We start from the raw sequence: 14,310 nt of genomic DNA on the forward strand, positions 1-14,310 counted from the left end.
TATTGGGTATATACATGATTCGTATGTATAAATATATTTATTTGTTTAAAAAAAAAAAAAAAAAAAAAAAAGGTTATATTAAATCTACAGCTATTTTATTGCAATGTTGTGTGATTTACAATATTAAGAGATGTTGCTTTGCTTTTTCATTGCATTGGGTTATTATTATTCTCATGCACGTAAAAAATGTTGGTACTGTCATCGGCACGTCGGCGAGGACTTCTTATTGCCTGTATGACGTCAGACGGCGTCGCGTGGGCTAGAGTGACGTCCTCGTCGACGTGCAGAGACTAGTAAGAAGATTTCCGTCAAATGCTGGCGCCATGGGAGTATTCATCAGGTGAGGAATCCACAGGTAGCTAATGTATCCACCAGAAAAGTCGTTACCGAAGGTAAGTAACTCGTTCTTCTGGGACAGTGAAAGACCCACATTCTACACCTCCAGGATGGTGTTGCCCCCCTCAATGCTGCCATTCAGTGTCCACAGCCTCCACATGGGCTGATCATGTTGCTGCTGTTATTCCTCTCTAGAAGGGCGCACTTCCCCTGCCTTGTTCTTGGTATCCCTCTTCTTTCTAACTGGTACTATCAAGAGGACTTGCCCCCGACGAGCTGAGGTTCCACAAGCCTGCCCCTGGTCCTGTCTGAATGCTCCTTGGCCAGCTGGGTCCACTGAAATGGAAGGCAAACAATTATGGAATTAGTGTACAGTTCATAAACAAGCTCACGACAACATTAAGCAAAGGAAAGGTTTGGGTTTATCTGTCAAGCAGAAGCAGAGAAAAGGGGGGGGTAAAAAAAAGTGTGGTTCCCATGTTAATTCCAATAGGACTTTTAAACATGACTACAGCCCAAACTGCTGAACCTAATTACCCCAAATTTGGCAGAAACCTAGATGTTGTTCCACAGACTGTGCTTTTCAAAATTTGGGGTAAATCTGTTCAGTTGTTTAGAAGAAATTAATGGAAATCCAAATGTATATATCTGGGTTTAATCTAAGCACAGATCTTATGGTGAGGTCTGATTGGCTGTCAGCACTTTCACCAAGAAGTGTTGACAGCCATCTTGGGACCAATATACATGATAGCACCCCATTGAAATGCATTGTAGTGAATGGCAGGTTTTGAGGGTCACAAAAAGGAGAACGTATAAAGGGTGATAAGTTTTTAGTTGCAGTATAAATCATTTGTTAATGGTACCGTACTCATTTTAGGAATTGTCGTGTGTTCTAAGGTTATTTTGCTTTGCTGGGATTTCATGAATTATGTTTGAGAGAAAAATGTTTTCTCATGATTTTCCCATAGAGGTGATGGGAGGTGCTCCATAATCTAAAATGTGAGCATATTTTCTGTAAACGATCTTTCGCAGCCATATGAGAATGAAGTCTGGCATTCTCAGCAAAACATGTACCTCCAACAGGTTCAGCATGTCAGTTGATTCCCTTATGATCTACTGCAGCCACCCAGAGTGTTCTAAAGCACAACTAGAGAGCTAACAGTCTTACTTATGACAAATGTGTAGCATACCTGAAGCCATCTTGATTGACTCAAACTGGTAAAACATAAAACATTTAATTTAGAAAGGTACAAAATGTAAGGGATCATTTTGTCATAGAAATTATGGTTAGTGCTGTAGAGAAAACAGCCTTTACAATGAAGGCTGAACCCCGCATGCCATTACCATGCAGGCTTAACTACTCATGCGACATTACCATGCATGTCATTACCACACATGCCTTTACAACGAATATGCCTGACCCACGCATGCCATTAGAATTAATTTAGTTGTAAAGGAATGAATGGTGAAGGCATACACATTGTAAAGGCTTTACAGGTATTAAGTATGTATATATATATATATATATATATATATATATATATATGCATATATATATATATATATATATATATATATACATATATATATATAAGAAGAGAGAACTATAGTTTCCAAGTTTAGGTGGATAGCAGCTCCAGTAAGGAGCACCCTGCAACACCAGCGACACTCTAGATTTGCTCACCTTCAATGTCTGTTTATCTAACAAAGTTTTTAAGCATAGGATCAGCACAGTGCTATCTACGCCGAGCTAGATAGGGACAAAGAGGGTCATTCTAACTTTGGCGGACGGCGGAGGCCGCCCGCCAAAGTTCCCCCAACAGAATACCGCTACGCGGTCAGGAGACCGCCGCGGTTATTCTGTGTTTCCCGCTGGGCTGGCGGGTGACCGCCAGAAGGCCGCCCGCCAGCCCAGCGGGAAACCCCTTCCCACGAGGAAGCCGGCTCTGAATGGAGCCGGCGGAGTGGGAAGGGTGCGACGGGTGCAGTAGCACCCGTCGCGATTTTCAGTGTCTGCATGGCAGACACTGAAAATCTTGTAGGGGCCCTCTTACGGGGGCCCCTGCAGTGCCCATGCCCTTGGCATGGGCACTGCAGGGGCCCCCAGGGGCCCCACGACACCCCTCACCGCCATCCTGTTCCTGGCGGGCAAAACCGCCAAAAACAGGATGGCGGTGAGGGGGTCGGAATCCCCATGGCGGCGCAGCAAGCTGCGCCGCCATGGAGGATTCCTCAGGGCAGCGGAAAACCGGCGGGAGACCGCCGGTTTTCTGTTTCTGACCGCGGCCATACCGCGGCGGTCAGAATGCCCTTGGGAGCACCGCCAGCCTGTTGGCGGTGCTCCCGCGGTCGTTGACCCTGGCGGTCAATGACCACCAGGGTCAGAATGACCCCCAAAGTCTTTTGCCATTTGTACAGCTAAAGCATAGGACTGACACAGTATCATCCTCGCTGAGCTGTAAAATGACAATTTCAGCAGTTATAGTTAGAGGTATTTCTAGTAACTATATCACTGGTCTAAGGTAACTATAACTCGTGCGTTCGCCATGCACTGCTAATTACCCCAGATATTATAGCACTCATGGCAACTTTTATAATGTCTATAAAAATATCAGTGAAACATTAGAAGTTTAGTTATTGAAGAAAAAAACTGTGCATGGCGGGGGCACAAGTTTCAGTGAACACAGAAAAAAATAGGCTAGAACTGTTTCACAACTATTATTTAAAAGGAAAATGAAAGGGAATGTAAGACATTTTTAGCCAGTAGGCTGCCACTTAGAACACAAGAAAGTAAACTGGCACCGGGCCTTTAAGACCTCTCAGGACCCCATGTATCCCATCATGCCTCACAGGTAACAGTTAGGTCAGTCAGTTCTTTTTTCCGGTTCCTACAGTTAGGATCCTGGAGCACTGAGCTCTCGATTTTTATGACATTTTTGTCAGAAAAAATCTCTAAAACCTGTCAGCTACCTTCGATTTTTTAAAGATCTCAGTAACTAGTGTACAGACAACTATTTTTCTGACAGAAAATATATAATTTTTCTGTCAAATATGCCTTCACTCTTTTTGAAGTGCCACTCCTGTGAAAAGAAGGCGGCTCAGACTGACCCACACTCAGGCTTTGTGTCTTCCAGAGTCCCATCATCCCGACTCCTATCCTCACTGCCAGAAGCTATCCATAGGGACAACATCGACGTTGAGAGCTGCACCGACTGGAAAAAGGCATTTGTCTACAGTGAAGCATGTATCACCGTCAAAGAACGACGTTGAGAACACAAACATTGATGTTGAAACACTTAGAGGATCCCCAGTCGATGTCGAGAAGACCACAACCAACATCTTGCGTGCTATTGCCAGACTTTCCAGTGATGTTCAGTGGAGCCTTAGCAGGAAGCCTTGAGTCCACTGGATCAGTTGTCAAGGGCTGTACCTCTGATGGTGTTGAGAGGTCTCTTGACGTCATCAGAGGTACAGCCCTTGACAGCTGATCCAGTGGATCCAAGGCCTCCTTCTCCAACTATCCCTCGTGCTGAGACTCCAATGAACATCTCTCCCCGTTGGCTAGAAAACATACAAAAGAAACATGCAGTTCATTTTTCTGACTCAAACTTTTTACGGGCGTTCTCCATATTAAGGGTTACTCCACATACACCATCAGCTAAGAGAGCACCTTCTCCAATGTTCTCTCGAGACAATCCATCTGCTTTTCCAGAGAGACATGCTCTTTCCCTGTGGTTCCCACAAAGATCTAGGGGTATTCTAACTCATAGATCTAGCTCAAAATGGACAAGAATCAGATCCACTTCAAAATCTCAAAGATCCCACAGTTACACGTCAAGGCATTGGAGATGTAGATCACCCTCCTGGTCCACTACATCCTGCTTTTCAGTGAAAGACTTCTCTCTTACAGTAAGAGACACACTACCACCAAGAGTGTCTCCTAAAGATGACATTACCACTTTTAATGAGGTCTTGTTAAGAAATGCATCAAAACTGAATATTGGCATTTCTACGCCTACAACGTTGTCTTCAGTTATCTTTGAAACTCTCCATCCCAGAGCATTGTCAAGACCTCTATTGCCTCTGGTCCTGGACTTTTGGAGGCAGCAATGCAGGTTTTCTTGACTCCAGCATCTCTGAGAATGGCTCTATCATATATTCTAAAAAAGTATAAGGCTCCAGTCCAGGACTCTCTGTTCCTGAGGACTGATGCCCCACTGGATTCAGTAATAATGGAGGCTCCCCATCAGTCAAATACAATGGCTGCCTTCTCGTCAGTGCCTCCAGATAAGTACAGAAAGCCAGAGGATTCCATAGGGAAGAAAATATGTGGGTCAACCGCTTTTTCCATGAAAGTGGCGAGTGCTTCTTCCTCACTAGGTAGATCTGTGTGGGATTCTCTTAGTAATAGATTTACAGACAAACTGCCCAAAGAAAACTGGCAAGATGTTCTAGAAGTCTTGAATGAAGGAGTATTGGTCTCCAACCACATAACAAGTGCTGCTGCAAATGCTACAGACCTCGCTATGCAAGGATACCCCCATGGCATCTACATAAGAAGATCTTCTTGGCCTTATCTTACAGACCTAAAACCATAGGCCCAATACAGGATTATGAATCTCTCCTTCAAAGGAAATTCACTCTTTGGAACTCATGCAGATGAGGAAATGTCTAAGATAAAATCTGAGCTAGACACTCTCAAGGCTGTAAGTCTGGAGAAAAGTAAAGAGTTCCGAAAGAGATATGGGACCTACAATAGGCGTTTTTCATCAGCAGATCATTCAGGCCCCTCACTGGGCTCAACGCCACCAGCACCAAGCAGTGTCACATTAACATCCCCAATGACCCTTCTGAGGCAGAGGATCTTAACAACCATCCGCACCCTCTAGCAAACAGTCTGCAAAGCACTGAGTCCTCACTTCCCCCATCTCCGTTACCCACTCCGGTGGGGAGGGGGTAGTGTTACCAAATATCTGGAAGAGCTGCATTCGATTATAAGAGACAAATGGGTTTAATGCATTGTTCAGAATGGTTACTTACTTCATTTCAAATCCCCTCCTCCTGCTGTTCCACCAGCAAACACATTGTATCATCATCAAGACCTCTTGCAAAAGGAAGTCAGCATTCTACTACAAAAGGAGGTCATAGAGGAGGTGCCCCACCATCAAAAGGAATTGGGAATCTACTCCTGTTATTTCTTGATAAGGAAAAATCAGTCCAATGCAAAAGTCAGACCTATTCTGGACCGGAGAGTACTGAACAAATTCATACACAAGGAGGAATTCAGAATGCTGTCTCTTCACCAAATCTACCCACAACTAAACCAAGGGGACTGGATGTGCTTGATCGATCTACAGGATGCGTACTTCCACAGACCAATCACCACAAAACACCAGAAGTTTCTACACTTCAAAGTTGGATCACGCCCCTATCAATACAGTGTTCTACCCTTCTACCTAGAGTCGGACCCTCAATTTTTTTTTCTAAATGCATGGCTGTGGTTGTAGCATCCTTAAGGAAAAATAAGATATTTGTCTACCCCTGCTTAGACAGTTTACTCATAAAGAATTCATCCCAATCACAAATAATAGCACTTTATCAAATCACAATGTCTTCACTACCTGGGTGCTACATTTGATACAATACCCACAAGAGTGTATCCTTCGGAGGAGAGACTATCCTCAATCAGTCTGAAGTGTTATCTCTTTAGCACGCCACATTGATTTGCGAGACAGATTGCTATGCTAGTGGGATAAATAGCCTTTTGCATTTTCATAATTACCCATGTAAGACTTCACAGGAGCCAGTTTTCAGATGATTGGGAAGACAAGCTGCTCCTCGCAAAAGCTGCAGTCCAATCACTCCCATGGTGGTCTCAAAAATGGAACTTTCGGGACCCTCCAACACAGACACTGATGCCATGTTATAGGGAATGGGTGCTCATCTGGGTTACCTTCAGACACAGGGATTGTGGGTGAACAAGGAATAGAATTATCACATCAACACGCTAGAATTGAGAGCGGTTCATCTAGCGGTAAAGTACTTTCTTCCGTTGATAACAACATGCTCTCTCTCTGTACAAACCGACAACACAACCACCATGTACTACTTAAAAAGACAAGGAGGAGTTCCTTCACTCCCTCTATCTCTGGAAGCCATTTGGAAATGGCTGATGGCCAGCAACTTAATAACAGCCATTTACCTACCAGGAGCCCAGAACACTTGAGCAGACTCTCTTTGTCGCAATTTCCACAAAAATCACAACTGGATCCTGCACGACGATGTCATGCATGACATCTTTCGAGAATGGGATCATCCACAAATAGACAACAGAAAATGCTGCAATTACACATCCAGGTTCTCCCAACCAGGTTTGCTAGGTAAAACCCTATGATAAGGTGATCAGGGAAATTTCTCTATGCGTTTCAACCAACTGATTCCAAAAGTGATCAACAAACTGTACAAGTTCATGGTCAAATTAATCCTCATAGCACCAGAATGGCCTCATCAGTGGTGGTTCACTGACCTTTTCCACCTGTCGGAGAGACCACACATGACGTTTCTGTGCAGATAGGATCTCCTGTACAAATTCGGGGGTCAAGTTCTACATCCTAACCTTTTGTTTGTTGAACCTGACAGCATGGTTCCTTAATTCCTCCAACATGGACATCTTGGGCTTTTGGAGGAATGTATGCATATTCTAAAGGAGTTCAAAAGACCTTCCACCAGAGAATGTATGCTTTCAAATGGAAAAGGTACTATTTATGGTGTGCCCAAAATGATTTTCACCCAAATTTGAGTCAAGAAAATATAATTCTACCTTATGTCCTCCATTTAGTGAAATCTGGTCTGCAGTTCTCTTCCATTAAGGTACAGCTTCAGCTATTACAGCTTACAGAAAGTCACCCTGTCAGACCTATTTCTTTAACATGTTAGTGGACAAGGATTTCTTAGAAGGGTTAAAAGAAAGGTGTATATTCTGGTTAGATCTCCCTCTCCTCTGTGGGAGCTTAATCTTGTCATTTCAAAACTCATGGGTCCTCCTTTTGAATCAATTTGCAGAGTCTCTTTAAAACATCTTACCAGGAAAGCAGCTTTTCTAGTAGCCCTTACTTAAGCATGCAAAGTTAATGAAATTCAATCTTTGTGTGCCAAAGAACCATATACAGTTTTTGACTCTAATAGTGTGGTCATGAGAACTCATCTTAGCTTTCTCCTTAAAGGGGTCCTGATTCCCACATTAACCAAACTATTTCACTACCACTTTCTTTCCTAATCTCTCTACCCCAGCGTAAAGGGCCTTACATTCTTTAGATGTTAAAAGACTATTAAAGTTTTTTCTGGATAAAACAAAGGATATCAGAAAGTCTGATCACCTTTTTGTCAACTATGGTCCAATGAGAACAGTCATAGCTTCCTCTAAACAAACGATTTCTAGGTGGATAGTTTCCTGTATAGTGTTTTCCTGTCAGTTAGCCAATAGACATTTACCTGCCAGATCTAAAGCCCATTCTACCAGGTGTAAAGTGGCAACAACTAGCCTATTAAGGAACTAACTCATTTCTGACATGTGTAAAGCTTCAACATGGAGATCTTTACATACTTTTACTAGGCATTACTGTCTAGACTCAGACTCAAAAACAGATACGTAAGTATGACAGACGTTCTTGAGGAATCCTTTTAAATAGTTGCCACAGCTGGTATTGTTTGGTTCGTCCACAGGTTTGTTCGATGGGCTTACTATTCTGTTTAGTGCTCATGACTATTGATGAGGATTCCCTGGAAGAGAAGGAAAAGTTGCTGTGATCCTAGTTCTCTTCCATGAAAATACTCATAAAAGTCATAAGCAACCCTCCCACATCCCCAGGCAAATTATTAATTCAACTCTTGCATACTCTGCGGTTCAGTAATCCACGTCACCGTAAAAAATGACCTGACGTAACTGTCACTCGGGATGCATGATGGGATACATGGGGTACTGGGAGGTCTTAAAGGCATGGTGCCAGCTTTTCTTATGTTCTAAGTGGCAGTTTATTAGATAAAAATGTCTCTTATTCCCTTTCATTTCCCCAGTGCTCTTGTTTCAGTCTTTAACAGAAATGGGTTGCTAATTACTTCTTGATCTAAAATGAAAAATCAATGTAATTTAGACTATTTTAGTATTTTATTATAGGCTGTATTTCGGATATACATATGGGTGGGACTATTCAGTGCTTATGACTTTGATGAAGATTCCCCTGGAAGAGAACTATGTTTACAGGTAAGCAACTTTTCCTTGCTAAGAAACTATGGGGCATATTTACAAGACCCTTGCGCCTCCTAGCGCCACACTAGCACTTTGTTATGCTAATGTGGCATTAAGGAGGCCTTTTCCCTGCTCCACATTTACAAAGTGGTGCAATGTATGCACTGCGCCACTTTGTAATCCCTTGCTCCAAATTATGCCTGCATCAGGCATGATCTATGCAAGGGAGGGCATTCCCATGCAGGGAGCCCTGTAAAAATGGTGCAGTGAAATTTACAAGCTTTCACTGCGCCCTTTATAATGTAATTTTTAATGCCTGCTTGAGGCAGGCGTTACAGTGACACTGCCATTGTTATCCCTTGACTTTGCAGGATTAGCATCACAATTGTTGGCGCTTATCTTGCAAAGGGCCATAAAAGCCTCAACATTTTTGAAGTTCTAATGAGCGCCATAGTGCACCATATTGTAAATACGGAGCACACATGGTGTCATAAGGGGGGCGCAGGGAGATGCAAGAAAAGTGGTGCATCAGGACTGATACGCCACTTTCTTGTAAATATACTCCTATATGTATGGCTTTCATAGTAATTGTAGGATGGAATGTATGCACAGTGTTAAATGTCCACCAATCATCAATGACAACAGACTCTGCAACCACATAAGTACTTGCATACCCTGCCCTCTGTGTGGTACAATGGCCCTGTTCCCTGGATTTATACCTAGAGGAGGGTTCAGAGGTATATTTAAGCCCTGACATTCTGCAATGTTGTGTAAGATACAACATGCTAATATTATCTTGTACACAACTTCAGGGGAGTACAGCAACACCCTCTGTACGGTGAAGACATCTGAATCGTGACTTTAGTATTCCAAAAGTATGCTCTATGATTGCTTGTGTCCATATGTGTGCTCTATTGTACCTATGCAGGGTGGTACAATGACTGAATGTATGTTTGGTGTGAGGAGATGAAGGGAGAGTGCAGATGCAGCTTCACCTGAGGAAGAAAATGTACAGATTTAGGTGCATATCCCTGTTGAATTTGTAAGGTTACTATTATATGAATTGGTACATGCAGTGCCTGTTGGCATCATGTACTTGTCCCAAGAAGTGTTAAATTGTGATGGATGTGTATATTAAAAACTCTAAATAAATACAAACTTGTCTGTTGTTTGCGTACTTACCCAGAAGCCACATGTTGCTAAATTCTCCCACTGCCAGCTGCTGGGAAAGAGGTGACCTGCGGAATATGGAGTTGTCATGTGTACTACCTGGGAACATTGCATGCACATCCTTTAAAACAGCCATTGGCATCAAGCTGTGTGCATTGTGGTGAGGTGGCTGAAATGGCACATGAGTGCAATCAATTGCACCAACCACACGTGGGAGGTGGGAAATGATGTAGAAATCTCTGGTAACCCTTTGCCTTCCTGCCAATGTATATGGCATACATATGTACATATGCTCTCTCCTACTAAGGCAGCTCAGAACCTGAAACAAGCATCAGGACTGGCTTGCCTGAGAAATGTCCACAATGTACTGGGCACCCTCTCAAAAAACTCAGAGTCAAAGAAATGGAGAGGTACTAGGATCTTGACATAAGCTGGGATGGCGTGGGAGCCGAAAGTGAGAGTCTAGATCCGTCTCCCACTCGGAAACCATCTCCAAGATGACATAAGGGGGAACACGTAATCTGGACCGGACGTCTTGGATGGAAATCCCAAAGAGGTTATCCCTTTCTCTGAAGATCCTCTCTGCTCTCCTCCTCCTCATATCATTCTGTCGCATGACAAGGGGCAGCCAACAAACACATTCATTGACATGTTGTAAGATCTGAAAAGGTTTGTGAGTGGCAGCTCTGCATTTATGTATGTAGCCAGGCTGTGATTGGCTAACAACTTCTAACTGGGGTTTAGGGGGAGGGGAGTGATAAGCACTGACAGAGGTGGGTGTGGTGTGTTTGGAAGAAACGTAGGAATCTGATGTTTGTTCATAGATTACGGGTCAGGCTTACTACCATTTTGTATTACGACTTGCAATTTGTGATTTCTTGCGAATTGCAAATTACGAGTCACAATACAAAATGTACAAGTGTCCTGTACACTGTTAGCGATTCGCAGTGGGTTGCAAAGGAGCCTGCGTTATCAATATTCATGAGGCAGGTCACAATTTGAGGCCCAGTGTGAATGGCTACAATCACAGGGATGGTGGCCTGCTGGGGCCAGCAGACCACCATGTCTGTGATTGCTTTTTTAATAAAGCATTTTTTTTAATAATGCAGCCCATTTCTCTTATAGGAAAACGGGATGCATTACATAAAGAAATCTGATGAGTTTTCTTTTCATTTTTGAACAGTAGGCAGTGGTCCCTGGGGCCACTGCTTTCTCTTAAAACATGATTTCACCCACATTTTCAAAGGGGGACGGGTCCTGTGGGGACCCCTTCCAGTTTGCGAATGGGTTACCACTAACTTGAGGTTGGTGGAAATTGCGATTGTTTTGCAACTGCATTCGCGATCCCAAAACAGTCATACATGTGCCTGCAAGTCGCAAGGCAAACCCCTTCCTAATAGCAAGTCCAAATGTATTTTGCAAGTTGGGAATAGGTTACCGACTCGTAAAATGGGGATGGTACATGCCAAACAGCCTTTTACCGGTCTCAAATGGCCCGATGGGCTAATTGTGATCGGTAAAAGGTCTTAATACAACTGGCCCTAAGTGTGGTAAATTGCATTCACAATTTGTCTGTCTGTAGAAGACATTACATGACCGATAACTGTGGGTTAAATTTGCAACCGTAGAAGCAATGTTTTTTTGAACTTGTGATGTTTTTTCAACACTCTTGTAGTGGTGTGTGTTTTTGACAGGACATTTACCACTGCAGTACACACCCTACAGATATGAAATGTAAATGTCCAGTGCCAACATGCATCTATTTCATATTTATTTTCAGTGATGTATTTAGTGCTATTTTGGTTGTACATCTAGACTTTTTTGTGTTCCGACCCGAGTGCTGAGAGTGCACCCCGAGTGCGGAGATTCCACCCAAGTGCGGACGTAAAGATACTACACATAACTTACCTTTGTGAATAACAAAAGCCGTAAGCTTAGATTTTTGGTCTAAATTTACCTTTGTGAATCCAGCCCTTTGTTGTTTTCTGAACACTCTTAAATTTTCCTCCTGCTGGGACCAAATACAATTTTAAGTAAAGCCAAAAAAAGCTTTCAGACCTTTTAGCGTAACTTGTTTTTAATCTTTGCAGTCATTAGTACTTCCTTTGATTTCTTGTGGTACAAGTGTCTAGAGCTTGCTACCGGATAATCTTGTTTGATTACTTTGATCCAGTGTCTTTATTCTACTCGAACTTTGATCCTTTGAAGGCAAAGATGGATGTGTGGTTGCAGAACTGTGTCTTTTGAATGTCATATAGCTGTTGACTTAGGGGTATGTGATGCAATATGGGTCTTTTTGAGGCTTTGTCCTTTTCATGCTACTACTAATTTTTCCTTTTGGAAGTGCTGAGACGAGGCATGTTATTTTTTCTTTTTGCCGCGAAGAACATGTGGGTTTATAGTCATCTAAGTGGGTGTGTTCTGAATCACCTAAGTTGAAAATGTTACATTTCGTTTGCTATTTTGGTATATCCTTTTATACCAACATTGCACTTTTTCATATTTAAACATACTTTATAATTGAAAATATAGTTATAGTAAACATGTTTAATATCATTAGATAACAGAAACATTAGTGTACCCTGTCATTCTACTTATTAAACTTTCACTCTGTCAAATCTGTTATAACAAGAAGAAAGCGGGCTGCTTCTAATTGTATACTGTAACTTTTTATGTAATTGCTTTTTATGTCCTTGTGGTGTCTATGTAGTCATATTTCTGTTTAATTTCAAATGTGCATCTGTGCAGTACGTACACTTGTGTACTTACACGTATACATTATTAAATACTGCATAAATATATGTTTGTTAGAAAAATGCATGGAAATGGCATTTATAAAAAAGTAGTGTTAACTACATTTAGTTAAATACGTTCTCTTTGATGTTGTTAGAGAAAGTATAATAATTAGTTTACCTCCTTCAGCTTTCTCCTAACTCAAGACCTTCTACAACACCAGATTTAGATGATATGTCTATGTTGCAAAGTACTTTTCCTTTTACGTCTTCAATAACCATTAGGTGGTGGCCCACCCCTGATAGCCAAAGTTTTCTTCTTATGTTTCAGATTTGTACTTGTACCATCCTTTTTAAGGAATTATGGGGGTCATTCTGTCCTCGGCGGTAAAAGGCGCTTACCGCCGGTCAGAAGACCGCCATAACACCGCCGCGGTAAACCGCCACGGTCACTCTGACCCGCAACTGGCAAACCGCCAAAAACCCGACAACAACAAAAGTCCGCCACACCAACGGCCAGCGAAAAACTGGCGATGACCAAACCTCCACCGTCACGCCAACAGAAATACGCCCATGCTATTCCGACCCACAAATCCCCGCAGCGATCTTTCAACCGCGGTATTCCATTGGCGGTACACACAGCCGCGCTCAAAATACACACACCTTTACAAAACACAGCCAAATTGGACAATTTAAAATACACACACCTGAGACACATACACACACCACTCCCACACCCATTACAATATAAAACACACACCCACATCACCCACAAACCCTTACGACCACAATTGCGACTGAAGGCCAGAGAGAGACAGCACAGAATAGAGTACACCATCACACAGAGGCAAATCACAACATCACCCACACAATATCCACGCACAAAACACCATACACCACCACACTCACCACACTCTACAACACATACACCACCCCACACCTCATCCACACCACCCCATGGCACCCCAAAGACACCCTAGGTTTTCTGATGCAGAACTCAGGGTCATGGTGGAGGAAATAGTTCGGGTAGAGCCCCAGCTCTTCGGGACACAGGTGCAGCACACCACCATTGCCAGGAAGATGGAGCTATGGCAAAGAATAGTGGACAGGGTCAACGCTGTGGGACAGCATCCACGAAATCGGGACGATATCAGGAAGCGGTGGAACAACCTACGGGGGAAGGTGCGTTCCATGGTATCAAGGCACAACATTGCGGTGCAGAAGACTGGCGGCGGACCCCCACCTACTCCCCCAGAATTTACAGCATGGGAGGAGCAAGTCTTGCACATCCTGCATCCTGAGGGCCTCGCAGGAGTAGCTGGAGGAATGGACTCTGGTAAGTCAAAGCTTCACTACTTCATTCCCCCCACCCCACCTGCATGCCAAATCATACCCCCACCCTCACCCCCATCACACCATCTCCTTGCAAATGGCTCACCATCACAACCCACCCATCCCAACACCTAGCCCTGCATGCGTCCACAAAGCATGGACACCCATCACCAAAGCATGCCCACTGCACATACCCATCTCCCCCACAAGCCACCGTCACAACAGCCCCCACAAGGGAATGCCAGCACTGGGGTACACGGCCACCCACCCATTGCACACTATGGCACACACAGAAGCAATAACTATACTCTTATACCCCTGCAGGACCCGAACGCCACCACACCGCCCAGGAGGGTCCAGAAATGTCCATCCCACCCCCAGAAGAGGCCCCCAGTGATGACAGCAGCTCTGTCTCCCTGGACCCAGATGACCAGCCCGGCCCATCGGGGACCTCTGGACAGTCGGTTCCCCTCACACAGCCACAGGCCACAGCAG

Source organism: Pleurodeles waltl, chromosome 4_2 (assembly GCF_031143425.1).
Source record: "Pleurodeles waltl isolate 20211129_DDA chromosome 4_2, aPleWal1.hap1.20221129, whole genome shotgun sequence".
NCBI lineage: Eukaryota > Metazoa > Chordata > Amphibia > Caudata > Salamandridae > Pleurodeles > Pleurodeles waltl.